This window comes from Vulpes vulpes, chromosome 13 (assembly GCF_048418805.1).
Source record: "Vulpes vulpes isolate BD-2025 chromosome 13, VulVul3, whole genome shotgun sequence".
Classification (NCBI taxonomy): domain Eukaryota; kingdom Metazoa; phylum Chordata; class Mammalia; order Carnivora; family Canidae; genus Vulpes; species Vulpes vulpes.
In genome coordinates, this window is record NC_132792.1 from 22,593,090 (window position 1) to 22,606,071 (window position 12,982).

Genomic DNA, 12,982 nt, shown 5'->3' on the forward strand with positions numbered 1-12,982 from the left:
AGAAGTAGTTAAAAATAAGTGATATCCATAGTTCCTCTCTTTTATGGGAAGAATGTGTAAAGAACACCTGAAAGTAATATAACACTATATGTTAACTAACAAGTTAAAATAAAAACTTAAAAAATATTTAAAAAGAATGGATAAAATATATTTAAAAGCATCTAGTCAATATGCTATAAAAAACTCTAAATGATAAAAGTATTTATTATGAAGTATACAAATACACTCTCTACCTCACATAATAATCACATTTTTAAAGTCTTTCATCTTTGTAAAGAGGCTAAATGAAAACTGAAGTTTTTTGTTTGTTTGGTTGGTTTCAGGCATAATTTTCTACAGGCAAGTAAAGAATAGTTGGTTAAAAAAAAAAAAGAATAGTTGGTTAACTTTGGCACTGCCTTAATAAAAAATTCTGTTTGGTTTAATGTTTCATAATATAAGATGATTAATTCTTGATGCCTTGATGTAAATTTATGTTTCTCATCCAATCGTTTTGTCAGGTTTTTTTAAAAATGCAACTTAATAACATTCCCTTTGAGCTTAAAAAGAGAAATCAGATAAATGTATAAAAATATCTGCTCTTCCTGTATAGTATTGTGTCAGTGACTTACTGAATTACTGCCAGTCTTGTATTCTCACTTATTGAGCATCTGTGCTCGTCAGACTGTAATTGGCAATGTGTGAAAATGCAAGGGAAAAAAAGAGATAATGGCCAATGAACTTTGTAAATTCACATTCAAGAGGTTTCCTGGTGTTCTAACATGTAACTAATTAAACTATTGATGGTTTGAAGAAAAAAATCAGTATTTATCAGTGTCCAGGCTTTTTTTTTTTTAGTTTAAAGTCTATGTTCTAGCAAAATCAGATTTTTAAAATCTGTGTGTTCATTAATTTATTCAAATAACCATGTATTGTGTATCATCAACCACGCATTAGGAGTAATTATGCACAAGAAATTTTTTAGTTTGAAAGAATTAAAAAACATATTCTTCTATTATAGGAGTAGATAGTCTAGTAAAAAAATCATCATTCCATAAATCTTGTTTCATTATTGGGCACACACAATAATAGATAAAATTGTCTTTAAATAAGTAATACCAAATTAACAGAAAACCATAATATGTGCTAGGCTGTGGACTCAGTGCTATGAATATAAAAAATAGTAACAATGACATCAATAGAAACATTGATAACAATAATAACTAGTGGAAATTATTGAACGCTTACACTCTGCTAGATAAGTTAATCACTTTATATGCATTACCTATTTTAAATATTTTTCTTTTAATATGTTGTAGGGTTCAGTTTGATAGTAAATTGTTAATCGTTTTGCATTTATATACATTAGGCATACGATGTGTCATTTTCTTTTCATGTGTTATCTTTTTTTAAGATTTTATTTATTTATTAATGAGACACACACACACACACACACACACACAGTGGCACAGAGACAGGCAGAGGAAGAAGCCGGCTCCATGCAGGGAGTCTGATGCGAGACTCCATCTGGGTCTCCAGGATCAGGCCCTGGGCTGAAGGCAGTGCTAAACTGTTGAGCCACCTGGGCCACCCTCATGTATTATCTTTGTCTGGCTTTGGTGTCAGGGTAAATCTGGTCTCCAAATGAATTAAGATGTGCTACCTCCTTTGTACTTTTTGAGACAAGTTTGTGAAGGATTCCTCCTAATTCTTTACATGTTTGGGAGAATTCACCAGTGAACTTATCTTGAACTTTTCTTTGCCAGGATATTTTTTGTTACTGATTCAGTGTCTTAGTTTGTTATAGGTCTGTTCAGGTTTTTTATTTCTTCTTGAGTCAGTTTTGGTAATTTGAGGATTTTAAGGAATTTGTGAATTCCATCTAGGTTATCTCATTTGAGATACAATCTTTTATAGAATTTATAGAATCATAGAATTCTTATATAACACTTTTTTATTTCTCTAGGTCAGTATTAGGCTAGGAAAGTAAATGTTTGAAAAGAAGAATGATCTAAGACAAGTCATTCATCAGCCCTATCATAATGAATGTATCAGATCTTACATGGAAATCTGAAAGCTAGGCTGGAATAGGAATGAAATACAGGGCTAGGGCAAAGTCCACAGAAAATTGTTGGCCTTTTTGGCCTTACCCCTGTCAATTTGATAGTGACTGATATTGAAGATTTTATTTGTTAATATAAGGAATAAATGATATAAGAGATTGGCAATTGTCTGCAAAGATATAATATCAAAAGAAAAATAGGAAGGTGAGTTGTACAAATCTAATTAAGGAGCATGCATAATTCATCAGCCTCAAAGCTGTAAATTGGAGTGTTGATTTGAGAAAGTGTGAGTGTCAAAGATTACTGGTGGAATGGAGTCTGCCATCTCAAACATGGCTTCAGAGGTAATAGCCTTAGGTTGAGGATTAAAGATCAAAATAATCAAGTTAGCTCCATTGATTCAAAATAGAACAATGGTCTTTGAATGAAAACCATTCAGTTGCTGCCAACTGAGGATGTCATGTTTCTCTCTATGAATCAGAGGGAGACATGACGGGCAAAACCAGGTGGAAGACAATGTTAACACTCAAGAGTAATATTTAACTCAATGAATTAGTGATATTTACCTCAATCATTCAATTAGTGATACTGAATTCTTAAATGAAAACAAGGGAAACTATTTAAATGAACATAATAGAGGTGTGTATATTAAGCTTTTTGTGCTTATCCCAATCATTATCAATCACATGAACTATTTTAGTTTTTAATGAAATCTTCCAGTTCTTAATTTTTTATTCCTCAAGTACCACTTCTTCCCAACTCAAGCATAACTTGATGATAGTGGAAAGGATGGATATGGTGGCATGTGCCCAGACCTGGGAAGACAAATGCACAAAGGAAAAAAGAGACAAACACATACAAATAACCCCAGACTCTTAAAAACAGAGGACCAACTTATGGCTACCAGAGAGGAGGTAGGTGGGGAGATGAGTGAAATAAATAAAGGAGATTAAGAGTACACTTATTCAGTTGAGCACTGAGTAATGTATAAAATTGCTGAATCTTTATATTGTACACCTGAAACTAATATGCTATGTGTTAATTACACTTGAATAAAAATAAATAAACAATACTTGGTATGGAAAGCTTGTTTTCAAGCTATTTTTTGGGGTGGAGGAGGAATCTCAGTGTTTTATGAAACTTCCTGATGAAGAAACCTGAGGACTGGAGGGATTTTAAGCAGGAATGTAGCTCTGCTATAACTAGTTCCACTTTGATCTGTTTTTAATATCGAGATTTCATGTAAGATTTTGTTTAAAATTGGGGTTAGTAAGAGAAGTGCAATATACATTTGGATTTGATCTTTATAGTTAAGAGTATTCAATCCCCATGTTTCCTTTTTAGTTTTCATAGCTGTTTGAAGAGGTGTTTTTATCTCTGCATTATAGAAAAATAAAATGAAGCTTTGAGTTTCCAGAGGTATAACTAACACCTGGATCTTCTAACACTAAGACTAGAGCTTTTGATCCTTTAAATCTCACATGGTATTATAAGACAGAAAGTTCCAGTATCTAACAAGAAACTTCAGACTCCAGGATGTAGTACAAATTGAGTGAGCTGAGCCTTCAAATATAGAACTTTTATGACTGGACCAATTCTGCCTCCTCTTTTTGCATTCTGGGAACCAAATTAATTAATATCATACTCTGTTAGGATGTATTCTATATGGTAAAATGATTAATTAATTTCCTAACTTAAACATTTTGCCTTTAATATATCCTCAGCATCGTTTTATTTATTTGGAATTTTATTTTTATTATGCTCCTGATTTGCAAATAAATACATTTCCCTCTAAGTACTATTGAATTTCATTTTTTCCTGGCTTTTAAAATTTGAGAAGTGATTGATGAAATATTTTCAAATTTATTTTTCTCTTTGCTCAAAATTATTTGAGTGCTCATTTTTAAAAGATATATTTATTCATTTTTGAGAGAGGGAGAGAGAGAGCAAGTGGGAGAGGACAGAGAGAAAGAGAGAGAGAATCTCAGACAGACTCTTGCACTGAATGCAGAGCCTAACTGAGGGCTCAATTCCCCAGCCCGGAGTCATGACCTGAGTGGAAATTAAGAGTGGGTTGCCCAGCTTGAGCCACCAAGGCACCTCTTGAGTGCTAATCTTTTCATTGGTTACATTTTTGACAAAAAAAAAAAAAAACCTCAAACATAATCAAAGCACTCTAACATTTTATATTATTGAGAGTCTGAATGGTTAACTTATGTGCATATTAATAAAAAACTTGTTAATTCTATAGTTAGGAAAGAAAATGAATCTCTATATATCAGGTCCATGTGTTCATCTTTGGATGGTGGATGTGTCTGTGTGGACCCATAGAACAACATTTATTATTCTTTATGTTAAATTTTAAGCTATTCAGGATAAAGCTATTATTTCTACATTATTTTCAGACCTGAGACCAGGTTATTTTTGCCATTGTCAAAGGCAATTTTGAGGACAAAATTTTCAAAATCTCCTACACCAAGGTATAGATTAATTATTTAGAAAAAAAAGTACACTTTCTTCCTACTCCAACACATAGAATTTGTAAATTTGTAAATTTGTAAATTTCTTTCTGAATGTAACTTTGTTCTATCTAATTGGATCTTCTTTGTTTTTCCGTTCTTGAGTTGTTGTGCCTACTTTTCTAAATTTTCATGGCATTTAAAGCTTGCTCCTTAAATGCCCATAATTACTATCATACCTATATGAAATTTTGATTAATTTTGAATGTGTGTCCTAGAAGAACACAAGTTCTTAGACTTTAATATGTAAAATGTTAACTAAGTATTTTGTAAGTAAAACATTTGGTGAATAAGTGTAATAATAACATTAAACTTGTTTATTTAGGTCTTACCATCTCACTGTTTTTCATGGGGCATATCAATCTAATAATGCTTCATGGAACAAAGCTTGAGAAATTTTGATTTACTTCATGAAACTTTTTCCTGTTGGATGTACTTGGAAAGATGTGCTCAATGAACAGGAAACTGGAATGAACAATACAAGTTTTGAAATTCCATTTTTAGTTCTCCATCATATTGTGAGAAAAATAGCTCTTCTTCACCAGAAATAGTTATTTTGTCAGGACCCTTATAAAGGATGATTCAGAAAAGTAGGACACTATCTTTCCTTATTAATGCATACTAATTTCAAACAATTATAATGCACCTGAGTTTTTAAATAAGGGTTTAATGAAAAATAGGGAAACAAAGTAATATTTAAATAATATCTATAATAGCTTTTTGGGGAGGTCCTGCTGCCCTCCAGTTGACTTCATTTCCTTGGTATTCTTTCACTGCTTTATACATCTGACTTCTCACGATGTCTTTTAGTTCAACTAGCACACAAAACTATATATTCTTCTTGCATAGACACTACCTGTCACTCAGAACACAGCAGAATTTCTTCCAGGACTTTGTACTTTTATAACAGCTTTCATCCATGGATCTCATAAAACCTGGCAAACATGATCTCATTATTCCTCAGGATATTCCTGTGAAGTTGGTGGGTGGCCAATATTTTGTAAAGTGCTTTATCCAGTTTGCATAAAGTATTACTCTCTGTATCATGCAGCTTTTATGAGTGAGTAATGTGACCAAGGACAGAGAAAATATAATAAGGACGTAGGAAAAGAACTTGTGCTAACAAGAAAGGCCCAGCACCTCATCTCTTTAGATGTTGCTTCTCTTCTGTGTTGTAACAGCCTATATTGCTCAAGTCTGACATATTATTTATTTATTTATTTATTTATTTATTTATTTATTTATTTATATTGCTACTGTCTTTATGAGGCTTAGGTGATTCTGCAATTATTTTCCCTCTGGGTTTCAGAGATAGTCTCCATAAAATATATAAAATACAAGTTGTAGTATATTAAGTGTATCTCCAAACTCATTGTAGACCTACTAAAATAACTTAGTTATTAAACAGCTTAGTTTATATTTGAACTACACATCAGGAATCAGTGAGTTTGTAAACACATTTTATCATCAGGAAAGATAAATCTGTAATTTCAGGATAACGGTTACTTCTTTATTTAGGAAGGCTAAAACAGTACAGAGCACGTATACAGAGGACTTTAGTAATTTTATGTTTATTGCTTGAATTAGGTGTGGCATAATATATATTTTATGTTATTATTTATAGCTTTTTGTATATCTACTATTTTACAATGATTAGAAAGGAAAAAAGAATATGTTCATGGTGTTCCAGGCAATGAACTAGATCATATAGGAAAAGAATCAGTGATGGTGATGGGGTGCTTGAATAGGTGGAATAATTTTAAAATATCTTATGTTTAATGGTCTTTTATATAGAGAGGAAGTTTTGAATAGCTGGGGAGATTTGAAGCCCAGAGAGAAAATGAGATGGATTCTTGATTTGGAAGTTATCGAAGTATCGATTTTGGGTGAGGCAAAGGAATAGATAAAGATTTCCTTGAGAGTTCCGCTTATAGAAGAGTGAGAGGAAGAAAGGACAGATTTTATGGTGAAATAAAGCAACTTTAATGAGAGAGGCAGAGGAAAAGGTGTAAAGTAATAAATATGACGTAATGGGTTTTCAGTTCAGAGTGAAACATGTGCCCCAGGTTCTGCCCCTGCTCCTCTTTTAGGGGCGTCAGAGTTCTCTGTAGCTTTGAAATATTCTAGAATACTGTTGGCAGATTTTCTTCAGTTACTTTTTAAAGAAATTTGGTTGTAAAGGGGAAACATGGAGAGATAGGGAAATAGCTGGAGGGGATTTGGATGTTTTTTTCTTTTTCTTTTTTTTTTTCTTGAAACTGATTGCAGAAATGTGAACATGTATAAGTAGCCAGTCAAGAAAAATATTGATGACATTGATGATACAAGAATGTAGTAGCCAGGCTACTACTTTGTTATGCAACAATAGATAACAGAACCAAATATAAATCCCTTAGAAATAAAAAAGGCAAAATCATGTAGAAGAGATTGATCTCCATAATTAAACATATGATGATAAATATAGCTAATAATTTCATACTTAATGTACAAAAGACACTATTCTGCCCACATGACATGTGTGAAGTCATTTATATCTCATAAATCTGACATAGTACCATTATTATCTTCCCATTTAACATGTAACAAAGTGAGACCCGGAAAGGATAAGTAACCTAGTTGAGATTTGAATCTTGGTCATCTGCTTTCAAATTCTGAACTCTTAAATACCAGGCTATGTTGTTGCTTTAGGGTTAGGTCTTTGAGACAGAAGAAAGAAAGCATGAGCAAATGAAACTTGGAGCCCAAATTGACAATAAACATTTAGGCTCACCATGAAGTGGTGAGGATAACGAAGGGCAAAATGTGCTTATTTATCTGGTAAAGCCACACATGATTTTCGGCTTACTCTGAAGATTTTTTTCTAGCAATGCTAATATGTAGGGTAAGATATTCTTCCAATGAAATTATAGGAAAATTCATTCACTGATATTAACTGACACATACACGCAATAACCTTCCAAGTAATCAAATTAAGCAAATGCTTAGGTTTTTCTATTACAGTGCTTACTAACATACTTCTGAAATGCAACATGTTTAAATAATTTTCATAAACAAAATCCTAATATTAGGCAATATTTACAAGGAATTAAAATGTCTTTTCATTGTCTGTAACATTCACTATTTAAGTTTAACAGACATGAATTTACAGGGAAGGACATTTTTAAATTCGAATAAAAGGAAAGAGGAAAAATACGTGTTTTTCCTGGTTATTATACTTAAAGCTTTTCCTGAGCTGAAGATAAGAGAACACATGAGAACTGTAGATACAGACAGAAGGTAAGTACCGAGCAGAAGCACTGGAGAAATAAATATATGTTTCAGTAACAGAAATTTGCAGTTCAAATTGAAGTAACGAAATCAAACTGATCTTTGATTCCAAGAACCAAAAACATCCTACTTGTAAAGATAAAAGTGGATAACACCTCATCAAACAGAAAACTATAATCTGTGTCATTCCATGTGCATTATCTACATATGGAAATAATGTTGAGATCAAGCAAGGTAATTTTCTGTCCAATTTTTTCCTAAATAAAACTTTTTAGAATAAATCGTAACAACAGTAAAGCATAAATTATTTCTAAAAGCTATAAAATAAAAATGCCTTTAAAAACATTTAAAAAGCACATTTAAAACAGAACTCTCATTTCTTTTTAAATGAGTTGTCTTTCCAATTCTTCATTCTAGTTTAAATCTTATATTGTACTTTCTACTCAGTTATTATATATCTATGCCACTTTCTAGTTTTCTTTCTAGATTTTTGTTCCCTCATTAACTAATATATATTACAGCTTAGCTTAAACATATATTTTAAAACATTTTAATATTATTAATTCATACATGATTAATGTACAAAAGTTTGAAAACAAAAATGAAAAAGTTAAATAAATGTATCTCAACACTACACTCAAAGATAAACATTACTAATATTTTTTCATATAGCTTTTAAATATTTTTCCATAAAAATGTGTTGTTTTAAAGGAGTGATTACACTGTTAATACTTTAAAAACACTTTATTTGAAATATTTCAAGCTTACACAAGAATGTTAAGAATAAAAACACTATAACAAATACTGGGACACCCCTTTACCCAGATTTAAATGTTGTTAATATTTTGTGCCATTCGCTTTGTGTACATATGCTTTAATTCTGTTTTGTCATTGAATGTATTCTGAATAGTTTAAGTATCAGTAAATATTCTTCTGAAACTGAAATATATAATCGCATGTTTAAATTATGGTAAAACTCTATGTAAATGCTTTCAACATATCATCTTACAAAATACCAAAGTAATTATATTTTATGCAGATTTATATATATTTATACATTATTCTATTTTATGCATATTCTATAGAGGAAAAAATAGAAGATGAAAGAATGTCTAAGGACATCCAGCCAGTCAGAGGAGGAACTAGGATTTAAAATCAGGTGTCCACAGTAGCTACTTGTTGCTCTATAACAAATTACTATAAAATTTAGTGATTAGAAAGTACAGACTTCTATTATTTTTCAGTTTCTGTGGCTCAGGAATCTAGTAGTAGCTTTGATGGATGATTCTCATTCAGAATATTCCAGGAAACTTCAATCGAGGTGTCAGTCAGGACTGCAGTATTCTCAAGGCTCATATGGATGAGACTCTACTTCCAAATTCACACACTAGATATTTGTCAGGTTTCAGAAGATCTGCTCCCAAGTTCACCATTGCAACAGCTGTCTCCTCTTGGAATGAATGATCCAAGAGAAAATGAGAAGGTCCTATAGTAGATACCACTGTCTTTCAGTAACCCAATCTTTGAAGTGGTATCCCATCACTTCTATTCACGAAAAGCAAATCAATCTGACCAGAGAATGTTCACAGGGAGTGGATTAGAGATTCTAATGAACATTAGGTAAGGGTCATTGTGTGCTGTCTTCAAGGCTATAATATCAGGCTTTTCTGACTCCACAGCCCATCACGCTTTTCTACCATAAGAGCTATTACTCCCAGTGAGAATCCATCATATTTTGTGTACCTATTCCAAATGCTGATTATTCAGGTTGCTCCCAACTTTCATTGCTATTGTAAACTTTGCTGTGATAAATAATACCAATCCATTATTATTTCCATAGGGTTAATAAAATAAATTATCTATCATCTATCTATCACCTATTTAATCCATCTTATGTCATTAAGCATTTACTTTTTTTTAAAATATTGACTTTAGAGTAAGAAGATTTGGTTGTGGGATAAACGAAAATCCATTTCATTTCTGAAACAGTGTTTTCACGTAGACTTAATTCTTGAAGGTCAGGGAATACTCTTTTGTTCATCTGTGGATCCCTAGATCTTATCATTAGGTCTGGTATTTTTGTGGGCACTCAGTACACCTACTATATCAGAAGGCTCATAAAATGTAAATGAGATATTGAATGAGAAATCATTTGGCAAATTATAAAAAGCTATGAAAGTTTTACATATTATGAAATTTATGTATCTGTTTTGGTTAATTGCCAAAAGAATTATTATTATCATTATTTTAACATTTTGGTTTTAAATCTTGCCTTGACTTGTTTTAGGTTCTCATTTCAGACAGTTCTAGTATTTATTTACTTAGGTAGTTATTTTATTATTATTTTTTCTTTTTTTTAGATAACACTGTCTATTACTCATGGTCAATTCTGTATTAGGCACAACCACCACAATTTGTTTTAGATTTTCTGTATATATTTCCAACACTTGGTCACATGATAAGTTGATCACCTCTACTTCTCCCACTTAATACTCTGGTATTTTGATAGCTATTTCAACAGCCAAAAATGCCTTTCTCCTTACAAGTTTACTATGAGTCTTTGTTTTAAAGGTTTTCTGAAATCATCATGTCCTAGAAGGTTATCTTTACTTACTGGACTCCAGGCTCAAAAAACCACCCCTTTTATACTCTAGTTGTTAATCTGTACAAAGTTATTTAGATTGGTACTAATTTATTTCAATCTGTTGTTCTAAAATCCATCAATTCTGATTGCCATTTGTCAAGTATATGCCCAAATAAATTCTTTTTAAAACTTTCCTGTGTTTGAAAAGCTATTTTATAACACAAGGCAATGTCAACATTCTGAATAAATGAGATGTTTATGATATAGTCATGTGCTATAATTTAAATCAGTTATTTCATTGAAAAACGAAGTATTGACTTTCATGTATTTTTTCCAATACAACAAATATTTGTTGAGTTTCCATCATGTGCCAGGCACCATCCTTGTTTTTAGGACTATAATTATAGTGAACACACAAAGGTCATGTTCTCATAAAGCAACACTCTAATTTTTGGAGGTGGATGCTAAACAAATAAACTTATAATATTTATTTTGGTAATAACTACTATCAATAAAAATTAAGGTACATTTCTAATAGCTATGATAAGACCTGCATATGTAGGAACAAAAATATATGTTTTCCATTCAAAATCTTTCAACCTTGCAAATTTTTAGATTTGCAAATGTACATGGGTCACTTTATAGTGTATTCAACTCTCAAAAGATTAATTCTTAGATATTGTATTTATGCCACACTAACAAATAAAAGGGAGAGAAAACAATAAACACGGATTTCTAGCATAAGTCAGAAATCCTAGGAGCTTAGGTCCACCAATCAAAATTGTTAAGCATGCTATATGACATTTATAGTTCCTTGTGTGAAATAATATTCTTTTTACATATTCAATTTGCCAATGGTTCAAATAGTTGTTCAGATTAAAATAACGACTGGACCATGTTATTTCTGGCATTTACCCAATGCCCTAAAATGACAAAAGAGTAATTTCTCTTTCCTTTTCCATCAGGTTATGCCAATTAAAACACATATATGTGTATATATATATATGTATATGTATATGTATATGTATATATGGATATATGGATTTTATACCTAATTGAAAACAATTTTAGTACACATTGAGCACTATCAAATTAGTGTTTTTGTTTTGTTTTTTACTAAATGCAGTATAGATAAAAAAATAAATGCAGTATGGATAAAACAGTGAGCAGTAGCTATCAGACTGCTTTGGACAACTGTATGATGAACATTATTTGGACAAGAAACTTTTTTTCTGTTCTACTGAATGTTTCATTTTTAAAACATACAATGTTTCCTTCATGGATTTACTGCTTGTCAAAATATTTGTTTGAATGATGTAGATATCAGGGATGTGTTCTTTGATTTGATGTGGTAAGAACTAATATTTTATGGTAAAAGGTAAGCATTTTGACACTTTAGTTTTTATTTTGTATTTTCATTAAAATTTTTATTAAAGGCATGCTTTTATTTATAAACTATAAATTTGGCAAATAGGACATCTAGCATCTTGTCTAGTGGTAAAAGCAAATCTTTATTTATTTTAATTCATTATCAGCTGTAAAAGGAAAAGAAGTCACAAGTCGATATTAAATTAAACATAAAAGCAGAGACCCAAAGGCTAATAAGTGACAAGAGATGCTACTTTTCAATGTTATATTTGGAATGAATCAATAAAAATTACAGTCAGGCCGGCATGTTAGTTTGAACTTGAGACAAATTAAATGTTTTTTTTTTTCAAGTAAACAAATCATTATAACTCTTGGTTTGTGAAGTTATGGTAGGTATTTTATGTTTCATAATATCATAGCTACTGACTAAAATCCAATAAAATTTTATTTGTAGAGGACCTTGAGGCCACTTGCATTTTTTCCAGTAAACCTTAATAAAAAGAAATTTCTGTTATTTATGTTTACACACATAAAGAATTTAAGAGCGATGCTCAGACATCTGGTGAAGTAAAAACAGTTTCATAACCAAGGTGAACTAGGGTGAATGCCCCATTAATGAGGTTAGAATTTGTTATCTAAAGATTAATATTCACTGAAAAAAATAATTTGTTCAATTAGATGTCTGCACCCAGAAAGCTACTGTACAGTGGGAAGAGAAATTTATGTTCAAATGGCTTGCTTTAAGTCTATCTCTGCTATCATTGAGCTTTAGTCAAGTCACTAATTATGGTTTTCTTATTAATAAAATATGATTTTGTGACAATTCAATAAATTAAATTATGAGAAACTTTGAAAAATATGTCTATATGCAATTGTAAATGTTTAATGTATATACTGACTTTTAAATTATTTTATATTAATAATAAATATGTCAGAAATAAAATCATAAGCTTTATACCAAAATTGGATTTTTTAATAAAGAATATATTTTTACAGTTTCTGAGTCTGGAGATAATGAAGGTAGCCAGAATCTCTACCCTTGTATCTTCTGAAAGAAAGAGGGAAAGAATAGAGAGAGAAGGAGACTGAGAGAAAGGGAGTGTAATCCAGGAGACAAACTCACATGGCCTACCTTTTAAAAATAACTAGAGGCAGGGGTGCCTAGTGGCTCAGTTTGTTAAATGTCTGACTCCTGATTTCAA